The sequence below is a fragment of the Mixophyes fleayi genome, chromosome 5 (assembly GCF_038048845.1).
Source record: "Mixophyes fleayi isolate aMixFle1 chromosome 5, aMixFle1.hap1, whole genome shotgun sequence".
In the NCBI taxonomy this organism is placed as follows: Eukaryota; Metazoa; Chordata; class Amphibia; order Anura; family Limnodynastidae; genus Mixophyes; species Mixophyes fleayi.
The window spans coordinates 99558669-99571998 of record NC_134406.1 but is presented as its reverse complement, the minus strand read 5'-3'; the positions used below and the strand labels follow the sequence as shown (position 1 = coordinate 99571998).

At 38.3% G+C, this 13330-nt stretch overlaps 1 protein-coding gene across 1 annotated transcript in view; it reads right to left on the bottom strand.

The window, feature by feature from the left end:
* The window catches only part of KBTBD2 (kelch repeat and BTB domain containing 2), a 28378-nt gene extending 15263 nt beyond the window's left edge, over window positions 1-13115 (bottom strand). Inside the window, exon 1 of the mRNA XM_075212593.1 lies at window positions 12843-13115. The gene's annotated coding sequence lies outside the window, so the exon portion shown is untranslated. The remainder of the gene's footprint in view (window positions 1-12842) is intronic.
* Between the last annotated feature and the right edge of the window lie 215 nt (window positions 13116-13330).

Sequence of the window (13330 nt, the reverse complement as noted above, 5' to 3'; positions counted from 1 at the left end):
GAAGATTTTATTCCAGCACCTCTTAAAAAAAAGGGGTGGACATCCCTTTAAGCAAAGCAAATACACCTGCTTTCCAAAACGTTCACACCTCTCAGTGCAGGCTAATAGTAAACTTGTGGCACAGGGGGTTGTGTCTACTATATTTTTACTCCAACTCAGATTTGATAGACTTGGCTACACCCTAATGACAAGATGATCTACTGGAACTATATCACACATATCCCTTGCTGTTAGGTCACGTCTCCGCCCCCCCAATAAGCTTAAAACACCAAGATTACAGGAGACATCATGAAGGCGATTGAAGTGTTATAGGGAAACACAAGACGATGGGGGAGATTAAATTAGACGTGAGGTGTCTCTGGAAGGTCCACGAGACACCTCAAGGCAGAGGTTTTACAGAAATATCCGCTCATTTTTCCATGCACTTTTGGTATGGTAAAATGAGCGGAGGATCCTACCGCAATTGCTTGCAAAGTGTGTAGCATAATGTACTCACACCAATTGAATCTCCCAATTAATAGCATCTTTACAATATATCTAGCACCCTAATTGGAAACTAGATCGACCCAAATAACAAAACTAGCCCTTATTTTTGCATTTTCCTTTTGTATCTGTCTACTGTACAAATAAATATACTGTGTATAAAAAAAGAGTCCCTTTAATTTACAAACCAAATGCTTCTCTTCCTCTATGCAATTCAAAAGTCCTCAAAGCAAGTCTGTCTGTGTTGTGTGAGGACAAAAGGAAAACTAATGTGGTCACACACAGAGATGTGGCAACTACTAAAGCCAGATTGTGAATCTTAGCACCAGTGGGGCAAAGATATGTGATCTCTCTAAACTAATTACAAACACAGAAGAATTGATATTCCCAAAAAAATGCATTCACATATGTGGTGTACACTTAAAGATGAATACATATCTGTTTAAATAGAAAATCTCAACATGACACTTCCTAACAAAGAACAGAAAAACACTGACTAAACATCTGTCAGTTTCCTCTCTGAGGGAACACAATAACCTTACCTAATGAAACTTCCAGGAGAGGTAACGATAAGTTAGTCTTTTTAACACTGTCAATAAAGCATTCAAATATAGTTGTCCTTAAAAAGACATTGATGAGTCAAATTTCCTTAATGTTAATTTATTTCACCCATTTAGCATATAATGTTTTGAGAAGAAAAAAAAAGTGTTATAGTTACTTGCATATTAGTAACTATAATACTTTTTCTTTTGTACATGCACAGAATATAGGACATTTGCTGCAATGACGGAGGATGCTTAGTTTCAAACAATAAATACCGTACTCCACCAGGTCAAAATAATTTTCATTTTAAAAATGTACAACAATTGGTCTGGAAGCTAAGTCAGAATATATAACATAAAAGTATGCATCAGAAATGGAGGGCACATATAGCAATTTCAACACATATGTAGGTCCCTATGTCCTTAGAACAACCTTGATCATTCATGCAGTTTAGTAGTGGATCTAAACAGTAAAAACCCTGACACATGACACGATCTTTGTATAGTATAGACATGGCACAGCGTCCTTAAAAGACCGCATGGATCACACCATCCTCCTATAGCATAGACATAGCTCTGTGTCCTTAAACGGCCTCTCGTGTCATGCTGCACGAGAGAGATGAAGCTTTTAACAGAATAAAACAATCCATTGAAATGTCAGAGAGGAGACGTAATGCAGGATACTCTCCCACACACACACACTCCTATTCACTTCCTGGCTACATAAAAAGCCAAGTATGTGGCTACATGAGCCCCACCACCCCATCCCCCCAAACTACCCTGTCTGTCCTCTTTTATATGTCCCTGCTCTACTATAGTTACTTAATGATCAATTCATGTTTTAAATCTTCTGTGTCTGAAGCATGAAAACTATCAAAAGGAATAAATTATATTTAAAGTCAGAGTGTCAGAAAAGTGGCCACAATTAAGTGTTCCCCCTTAAAAGGTTTCTTATACCCCATTCATACTGCACCAAAAACCCGGGTTTTTGCAGAGGCACGCTGAAAAACCCGGGTCTTGGTGCAGTATGAATAGTCCAACCACAAAATCCCGGGACTTAGACCCGGGATTTTGCGAGGGGTAATTCCCGGGTTGGACCCCGCTCGCCTGCAGTATGAATGGTGCAACCCGTCTAATTCCCGGGTCTCACCATTCATACTGTAAAAAAAAAAAAAAAAAAGATTTTAATAAAAAAAAAAAAAAATACATAACAAATGTTTACTTAGCTTATTTTCAGCCAGCGGTGTCTCCGATGCATTGCCGGCTGTCAGGGGGACCTCTGGGTACCAAAATGACGTCATTTCTAATGGACTAGAAATGACGTCATTTTAGTACCCAGAGGTCCCCCTGACAGCCGGCAACGCACCGGAGACACCGCTGGCTGAAAATAAGCTAAGTAAACATTTGTTATGTATTTTTTTTTTTTATTAAAATCTTTTTTTACACTTTTTTTTTTTTCTAAAACCCGGGTCGGGCAGGTGCAGTATGAAACCACCCGACCTGGGAATATTCTTATCTATACTGCCCTGTGCCCCGGCAATATCCTGGGTTAACAACCCGGGATATTGCCGGGGCGGCAGTATGAAAGTGGTATAATTTGGTTGCTGAACTGGGTGATGGGGAAGAAGTAATTATATTATTTTTCATTCTTTTGAATCCGTGTTAACTGGACTCTAATGTATTATGGGTAGGGGGTTGGGGTATTGGCAGGCAACAATCATGGAATGGTTACTCATACATAGGTCATACACAGTTATATATTTTAGTTTTCAAAATGCATTTGTGCATTGCAGAAAAGACTCTAAATGCAAATATACCAGAAAACTCTGCAATAGGTCATGGTGCATTGGAGATCATACATGTGGGAGATGCAGAAGTATGTGCGTCTTACTGACAATACAAACAATAATAAAAAATAAAAGAAAAAGATATATGTAACATACATACACATACCCTAAGGCAAGATTTCCCAACTAGTGTTTCAGAGACTAATTCTGTGCCACAGTACATCACTGGATGTGTCAAGCACTTACTTTATTTACTTGAGATAGGTGAAAATTCTTCAAATTAAGATGTTTGAAAAAAAATATGTATGTGTATACAGTCATGGCCAAAAGTTTTTAGAATGATACAAATCTGATTTTCCCAGAGTCTGCTGCCTCTGTTTTTATTATGGCAATTTGCATATACTCCAGAATGTCATGAAGAGTGATCAGATGAATTGAAATTAATTTTAAAGTCCCTTTTTGCCATGACAATGAACTTTATCCAAAAAGCAACATTTCCACTGCATTTCAGCCCTGCCACAAAAGGACCAGCTGAAATCAGGTCAGCGAGTCTCTCGTTAACACAGGTGAGAGTGTTAACGAGGACAAGGATGGAGATCACTGTCATGCTGATTGAGTTAGAACAGCAGACTGGAGGCTTTAAAAGGAGGGTGGTGCTTGAAATCATTGTTCTTCCTGTTAACCATAGTTACCTGCAAGGAAACACGTGCAGTCAACATTGCTTCGCACAAAAATGGCTTCACAGGCAAGGATAATGCTGCTAGTAAGATTGCACCTAAGTCAACCATTTACCGGTTCATCAAGAACTTCAAAGAAAGAGGTTAAATAGTTGTGAAGAAGGCTCCAGGGCGCCCAAGAATGTCCAGCAAACGCCAGGACCGTCTCCTAAAGTTGATTCAGCTGCGGGATTGGGCACTACCAGTGCAGAGCTTTCTCAGGAAGGGTAGCAGTCAGGTGTGCGTGCATCTGCTCACTTAGAACACTTTGTTTATGTGACTGCAAACAGTTCGACTACAAGCCCTAAAGAAGCTCACTGATAGTAATGACCACAATAATTCTGCACAGATAATAGAATTTCTCCTCAGTTTAGTATGTAGTAATACATGTAAAGAGCTATATGGCTTACTTGGCTGAAAAATTAGAATATAAACTTATTTTCTTATTGAGGCTTTTGCATACACACAAATATTTATATTTTACTGGTCATAATGTATTTCCTTTCCTATACAAGGGCGCTGCAGTTATGATATCTATAGTGTTTCTCACATGGTTTCAATGGTTTGTTACAGAACAATAGTTTCTCATATTATTACTAATAGTCTTGTCAATAACCAGATAAATTATGTCAAAAAGTGAGACATGATTCTGGGTTCTAACCACAAAAACATACAAATTTAAAGACATATTACGACTTAATTCAAAAATACAGAACAAAACAGTGCACAGTACTATTCTACACAAGAAAGCTTGGGAAATAAAAATTAGTTAGGATGTTTTACATTACTATCCCTTTTCCAATTAAGTGAACATAAGCTAGAAAAACAGATAAATATTTATTCCAAACAAAATCAAATATTTAACTTGTGTCAGACTATTTAAAGCTGCCTTTACAAAGCAGCAACACTTTATATGATCTGCTGTGTTTTAAAGAAGTTAGCTGAAGCCACAAGTCAGTTTCAACTGTCCATATTAGTAGCACCTGGGTAAGGATGTCGCTACCTATGGAAAACTTATAGTCACTGACAAACTGCAGGTCCGTGGGGGGAGGGGGGTACCATCTTAAATGTTAATGTGGTCTATTATAATCAAATTAAAAACTGCAATGCATAGTACACAGCTGAACACCAGTATTCAGCTTACCAGGCAGGATAAATGGGTAGACAGCTCTGATAAAAAAAAAAATCTTCTGCTGCTATCTATTCCTTTGGTGAAAGTAGATAAGTAGGAGATTATTTAAAAAAAAAAAAAAAATGAATGAGAAGAAACACACTACGAAATATTGTGCTATTGTTGCAGAACACTTTGCAATATTTGATTGTTCTTTTCCATCACCTTAGCTACTTGCCATTTGCAAATGGTATACAGCTCACCTTGATTATAAATTGAGCATCTTTTTCAGATCTTGCTCGCACTGTCCAACTGACAATTTTACATGGGGAAATTTACAGATTGCAAATAACAATGGTATGCATTAAAACAAGCAGCTGTAAGTCACATTGCATGACACAGTACAGTTTTCTAACCCAAGTTTCTGAACATTTGTACAAACTGCATGAAGAGCAAACCCATTTCCCTGCAGCAGCATATACTGCAAGTGGAAAGCTATGGATAAATGCCAGGGAAACGCCATAGCTCACTAACCTTGTCCTTATACTACATGCATTTTATTGACTCAATCATACAAGGACATGCACCTTAGATTTTTCCAGAGCAAGCAAAGTAGAATTGCTTGCAGGAACCAGAGGCCTACAAAGATGTACACTATCGCAAAACAGAACACTCCCCAATAGTGGGCACATACAATAAACTGCACTTCATCATCACCCAAACAATTTTAATAGCATGTATTAGTTACACAGGCATATATTGCTTATTCCAATACTAGATAACACTGCATAATCCATGTTCATTTTTATATTAACATTCAGGACAAATAGTTTTCTCATTCACTAATCTAGTGTAGTAACTATCTCTATATTGACTATAAAGGGAAATTGACAAATATCGATTTAGCCACATAAAATGCAGTCACTGCCTGATCGCATTTTTCACTTTTCCTTATTGACATCTGATCAGTCCAAGTAACGGGCTGTAATTTTGGGCCAATATAGCCCCAATTTAAACAACCAATTAGGTCTACAACAGTTCAATTGGCTATGAGAATAAAAGACTTTATGGACTTTGCAGTCTGTAATCTAATTGTAGGACACTGTAGAGCAGTCTCTTAAATTGCCTTCCCACAGTAAAGCTGGGTACACACTACACAGTTTTCATCCAATAATCGGCTAAATCAGCCGACATACGACCGCTCGTTCAAAAGTTGGGTCAGTGTGTGTAGTGACACGATGGTCGAAAGTCTGCCCAAATGGATGATTGTCGCCTCATTTGGTTGGTCGTACCGTTTAATATTTTTGTTCCAATCTCGTTTCCGCTGTGTAGTGTGTATAAACTTCCGACCGATCCACAACAGTGAGTTCGAATTTACAGTCATTGCTCACGACAACATGGCTGTAAAAAGTCACTAAAGGGACGTCCGCTCTTCCCTTTATCGTCCTAAACAAGGCTAGTGTGTATGCAGTCCATGGACCCAGCGATCGGAACATCGACGGCATGTAAAATCGCTCACCATAAAAAGTTGGTCGAAATTTCTGTAGTGTGTACCCAGCTTTACATTTTTGTTTGGCCCATCTAACCAAATTAAACACTGCTCAATCTGTGCTCACAACCAAAAGTACTCAAAAATTCTATCATCAAAATGGAAAATCGGGCTGGTACAAGACCCCCACTGAATTCCAATCGTATTGGATCATTATAATTTTATTAATATCTGTAAATTTTAGACCACATGTGGGCAAAATGCTCGTAAGTAATCCGATCAAATATCAACATATGCGGCCAGCTTTAGTTTTTCAGCATAAAAAGGATGAATTTGCCTTAAAGGTTAAGATTTTTTTTTTTTCTTTCACATAAGGCAATTTGTATTGTGTGTGTGTGTGATCAGTAGTTTTTCATATAATGCAATGGCTTTTAGCTTTAGTGGTTAATAGAAGTCTGAAACTAGGTTGAGGATACATATGTTTTTGGAACTGCCTCTTGATTATATTTACATGATGGATTGAGTACTTGAATGTTCTATGTACTGAAACACTGGCACAAAATGGCTCCTGGTAGATTAATTGTAAGCTCAGAAGATACTTGAAATGGGAAGTTGACACCACCTACTTCAATGTAAAAAAAAGGTTGTATTTGTTTTTAACTTTTATGGTGTTCTCCAGCCAAAATGTACATTTTACAATTCAGTGCGTGGCAGCAGTTACAAAAATAGAAGGAAAAAAAACAAAGCAGAGAAAAAAGCAAAAAAAATAAACTATATCCTGTGGTATGGCCCAGCTTTATATCTTTGTTGGCTATACCAGTCCAAGATTAGTTTAGTTTTGTTGGGTTACTATGTAGGCATACCTGAATAGTAACTACATTGTCCGTAAGCTGGGAAAAGCTCACAGTCAAGAGGAGAGATGAGTGTGGATAATAGATATATAGTTTTATATAATTGCCACTCAATCCCCCCACTAAATTGCAACATACATTTTGGGTGATTAACTCATTTAATGAACGTTGTCTTCATAGTTTACCCCTTCCATAGCATTAGAACTGAAGTTATTTGACAACGCTATGATCACAGAAGCCTTCCTGTCAGGATTTCCAATCAAAAATATTTCAGCCAGCCTCTTATCAGAAAATGTCTGGTAACAGAACAATAGTTTGTACTCCAAAGTTGTGGATTTATGGGACAATGACATAGTTGTACATGTCTATATATGGTAACCTGTATAGCAGCTATTACAACAAGATAACAGACCAGGAAACACAGCATCTTATTTTACATGTCAATGTATTTAATAAATGCACCCACTGTAAGACATACCAAGTGAAATAAATCATTTGTGCACAATATGAACAGAAGGATAGAGGCTAGAGCAGTGTTGGCTAACCTGTGACACTCCAGGTGTTTGCGAAACTACAAGTCCCAGCATGCTTTGCCAATATATAGCAGCTTATTGCTGGAAGGGTATGCTGGGACTTGTAGTTTCACAACACCTGGAGTGTCACAGGTTAGCCAACACTGGGCTAGAGGGACCTGTGTGATCACTACCCCCAGAGTAACACACAGTAACCAATAAAAGATTTACTAAGAGGCTGTGAAGCCAATATCTGAAATTATAGTAAAAGTAGACCCTGTCCATAACCATTCTCTTGGCAACAAAAAGTGTTAAGTAATCAAATTCATATATATAATAGGTAGCAAAATCAAATGACGTGGCCTTTTAATAAAATGTTGTGGTGACAAATGTTTTGGGTACACACAACCAGGGAAAGTCTAAAGAAATGATGGCTTTAGCGATTTTTACCAACTATTATTATTACCATTTATTTACATAGCTAATTCCACAGGGCTGTACCGAGAACTCACTCACATCAGTCCCTGTCCCATTGGGGCTTACAGTCTAAGTTCCCTAACACATACTAGGGTCAATTTTGTAAGAGCCAATTAACCTACCAGTGTGTTTGGAACTACAAGGGGGGGGGGGGGTGGGGGGAAGAGTCCAGCTTGCTGATTTATTTGTACACACTATACCCAATTACCTTCAGATCTGTGTTTTTCATCTGTCACAACCATAGCCTGAGTTTTGTAAACTTTATCATTTGTAAATGTTTGTTTTTTTTTAGATATTAGATGGGATGCTGGGGGCTCCGGTGCAGAATTGCAGGATGGGTTGAAGTTTATCCAGTGAGGGATCCAGCATCCATGAGTATGCCCTGAGAACGGAGCCCGGCATCAGTGACAGTGACTGCGTCTCATCATCCTCAATGTTTGGCCCTAGCAGTGGCACAATATGATCCATTAGAGCCAGAGATTTAGGTTCCTTCCTGTCCCAGATCCTGCCCAAAGTCAACAAGACTCTCCACCTAATGCACCAGGGCATAAGCACTCAGGAGGCAACAACCAGCTCCATGGTGAGTGTCCTGCAGGTGCCCCTCCCCCCAGCTACCTAACCCACACAAAGACCATGTCTGACAGCAACTTCATCACAGCCACGAACGACTTATTCTAACTCTTCCGAGGACCATCTGCTCTACAAGCCACCCCCCAAAGAGCTGGTGCCCCTGATGCAGATAAGCAGGTCATGCCATGTCAATTCTGGTCAGTGATCCTTAGAGATAAAGGCTGGTGCTTTAATCCCCTCACACAACAGCCAGAGTTAGCGGGCAGGCGCATACAACATTTTGCGGCCAGTGCACTACATACCACTAGTTCCACTAACTGGGTTCTTGCTGTCACTTTATATGAATAAACAAAAATAATTCAATGCTTGAACTGGTGCGGGTATTTCTGTATGAGTGGCAAGCCAGGCATGTGCAATGTGTGTTGAAAGCTGGTTAAGTCAGATTGTAAGCAGTTATACCATAACACATGTTCAATTTCCAATGTATAGCTGTGCTATTTTCCGGCAGTGTCACTGTAAATCCGGCGCTGCTTGGGACAAGGGAAGGCTGAGAGAGCTAATGTGAGTTTGCTTGTCATCTTGGAAAGGTTTGTGCTCCTATCAGAGGTGGCCGGGGAGAATGAGATGTCCTGTTAGACAGGCGGTATAATAATTGGTGACCGTTCCTTCACACCAGCGCAGTGTGGACAAGATTGACACAAAAGGGACTCGGGGCCCCCAGGAACAGGAGGAGGAGAGGGACTGCCATTCTATTGGGGAATACAAGTGATGGAGACAGGAACTGACGAATGAAGTGAATGATGGCTAAATTGTGTGTATGCACTATGCAGAATTGGAACGACATTGTTCCATCGTTGAACAAAATTTTTAAACTGAACTAAAAATCTCATTCAAAAATACCATGGGCATTGGAACAATAATCGTTCCTCGTTGCAGGGTACACCCTAATGTTATATCGGGCCAATCAGTCGTTTATTGCCTGACTGACCCAATAATCGGCTGAAAACACTGTAGTGTGTACCCAGTCCAAACTATTTCCGAGTAACCAAACCTGTGCTCAAATTGTTCAACATGCACGTGGGTCACAAGGTGGATCTAACACAATCTAAGAGACTAGATCAATCCAGTAAGTACTTACACATGAACATATTGGTAGATAGAGGCTATCAGCAGCGTATTTCCAGCCAATTGGACGTTTGGCAAGATTGCTAATTGCTTTTGGTAACTTTAACAATCCAAATCCCAGCTTCTATGAACATATTAAGGGTCGACTAAGTTTAAAATGCAATGGTGCTTATATAATAACTAAGTAACAATGTGATTTTTTAGCCTTGTCACACGTATCCATTTACTTTTATTGTTTTATGTTGCTTGCTTGTTAATATATGGTATTGGTTCATCTACCCTCCAATAAAGATAAATTATACAAAAAAGAAAAAAAAAAAAAAAAAAAAGCTGTAAATGACATTCACTAACATATGTAAAAGTTTTAGAAGCTTTAGAGATCAGAATATATTTGACACACATTTTTCCTCAACAGATTTTCTAGCACTAAACCCATTGAACTACACAGCACTCAGCCACTTTTTGCAGAAAATGGCCAACAGTGAATAGCTTGCATTCCAGGGCTCAATACAGCAAATGTAAATGCAATGTCAAACATATCAAATTCTATCAAGGTATGGAAAGATTTACATATGTTTTAGAGCATTTTAGTAACAACTCTTTTGTATAAGGCAACTTGTATTTTAGGTTTAGCAGTTCTTTAAGGAAACTTCAGGCTAGACTTTTGCATTGACAGTAGGAATATAATCTATTTTAAACACACCAACCTCCTTGATTTCTGTGGCAAAAGGTGTGGAACCTAGAGATGCGAGTACAATTACACACAATTGGTCATGGCCTAGGCAGACCAGAACATGGCATTGAAGTATGTTTGTGTTTTATGAAAAAGGTCCATCACTTATATATATATATATATATATATGTGGCAGGAGCTTTTCATAAGTTAAGAACAGATGTTTGGGGTACACAAATTGTGCCAATAGTTGTTTTATTGTCATTTAATCAATACAAGTGTCCTTTTATAGGATGCATTAAATCTTATTTACAGATCTGTTACTTTGTAAGAAATCAAGATATGCGGAACGTCCAAAAAATTCCACTCTGACTGGAGAGGAAAATTGTTCAGCACCTTAAGGCTACATGATATGCACTCATAGAACAATACGCCTGAGCTACCGTCATGGCAGCTTTAAAGCCAATGAAAAAAACGGATGACTAGGGAATATTTATTTAAAACTGGTACAAAGAAAAAGGTGGTGTTGACCATAGGAACTAATCAAATGCTTGTTCTGATTATCTAAACTACACTAGATAAATGACAGAATCGGATTCAGGAAAGTAACAGGGTGTACTGAATTCACATCCCTCATATTGATCAATGATCTTTACTTTGACATATGTTCAAGTTGCACAGCCCAGTCAAACCTCTGCTCTACATCAGTGCCTGTCAGTGATGTATAGCAGACTTAAAACAGGAAAACAGCAGAAGTTGCTATTAGTTTGGTTGGGCTGTTTTGCACCCTATTCAGGCGATAACATGGATAGATGTCCAGACAATTTTATTTTCTATATTTATATTACTATAGGCTAAAATTAAGAAACATGCAGCATAATATGTCACCAAATGAAAGCCCTATGTATGCAGGAAAACAAAACATTATTTACCTTTGGATAAAATAATCCCTTTTCTTGGGGATACCAATACAGCATTACAACACAAAACCCATTAAAGTACAAACTAAATCCAGTCAAAAAGAGACTGTTGAAAACGGTTATTTATTTTTTACATATTGGCCATTAAGTGGGATGATTCTGCTGGGTGTTTCTTAATATTTACTCAAACAGACAATGTGATCGCACAAACTCATGAGAATAAATCCAAATATAACTCATGTAGGTTATTCTGCATAAAGAAGATCAGGTTGTCAACACATCTACAGAGAAGAACAATTTACATTTTACAACAATTGTTTGCCAGATAAAACAGGCATATCCCAAATATAAAGCAATGCACACCATAGGTTTTACTTAAACTTAATAAAATGCCTTTATAAAAAAGTTATTAATGAAATAGACCCATACAATTACAAATGAAACATGAGAACATGTAATTTGCTGGAAAAGAATGTGAAGGTTTATTTTGAATCACTGTATTGTAAACTCTAAATCTTTGTGTTTATTGTCTTCAAGACAACAAAATAATAAAGGTAATTGGATGTAGCATACACATTCCCACTAGATTCACAAGTTTATTATTTCTGATTAGTAAAGACCATTCTTTTTTTCTGTCATCCAAGGCTTTCATTTACTTGAGTGGTAAAGACATTTTGGTAAGAAAATTGAAAAATATTTTAGTAGTAAATTTAAAAGTTGTGAGGCTGATTGACTCAACTCTGTGTTTCCAATATATACTGCACACATACGCAAGATACTGTGGAGCAAGTGAAGAGTATACAAATCTGACAATTTCTCACAAAATGTGTTTAAAGGCACAGCTGCATGCCTACTGTGCTATAGGATTGTGCCATTTACAAACATTATTCAGAGACTCTATACTGTTCTATACATATGCTACACCTGCCTATTAAGGCACATGTTCAGAATCCCAGCTAATAACATAGTTTTAGCTACAGTAATAGATACGAGATTGAATTCAACAGCAGAATAGAACAAACACATCAATGGATTACAAATACTTATAATTAATCACCCTCCACAGGGATATCAATAACATATTTTTATTAAGAGCATATTTGTTTGTGTCACCTATACACATAGAAAACCAAATTGATCTTAAATGCATGCCACATCAGCACAACTGTATAAAATGACAGTAAGCATGCAGACACTAAAGAAATTTATATATATATATATATATATATATATATATATATATATATATACACACACACACACACAGACATATAGCACCATAGCACATGCTAGAGCACGACAGCAGAATCTATGAGTCAGAAGTACTCTTCACAATTAACTGCTCTCCACTGTGATAACCCATATTTTTACAATACACATCTGCTTATCTTATCTCACCTATACACATGAAAATAAGATTGATGTGAGTGTACCACACATTAACACAATTCGAGTGTGTAAAATAACAGTAAATGTTAAGCTATTAAAGAGACAGAGGCTATATATACTGCACATGACTGGTAGATAGGCTTCTACAGTTGTAGACACATACACGTCCAGGCAGCGATCACAAGGATGATACTCACCAGGGTGTTTGTGGCGTTGGTCACAGGCGGTCTCAGACTTACTTACTCCCTATGTCTGTCTCTACGGTCTATTCTCCAACCTTTTCCTCTTCCTTCCGGGTGTGACCTCGCGTTGCCGTTGTTGCCACCGACGCCACCTTCAACCAACCAGCGGGGCGTGCGAGAGAAAGAGAACAAACACCAGGGCGGAGAATGTAGGAAGGCGGTGGTGGCGGACAGACTGTAATTTTGGGGGGCTTTTGTAAAGTCGCAATAAAGTTTCGTGATCATAATAAAAAAAACACACACAGCTAAAATGAGGCTATAGGAAGTGCGCAAGGCAGTTTCCAGCCAATGATTGCTGTTCGCCAGCGGTCTGCGTCACGCCCACTCCCTCATGACGGCTGCTGTGCCGCTTGTAACAGTTCTTGTTTTCAAATAAAGCTTTATTGCCGAGGTTGACATTTGATGACTGAGCGGTTTGATGGCTGGCTTCAGAAAATACTTTT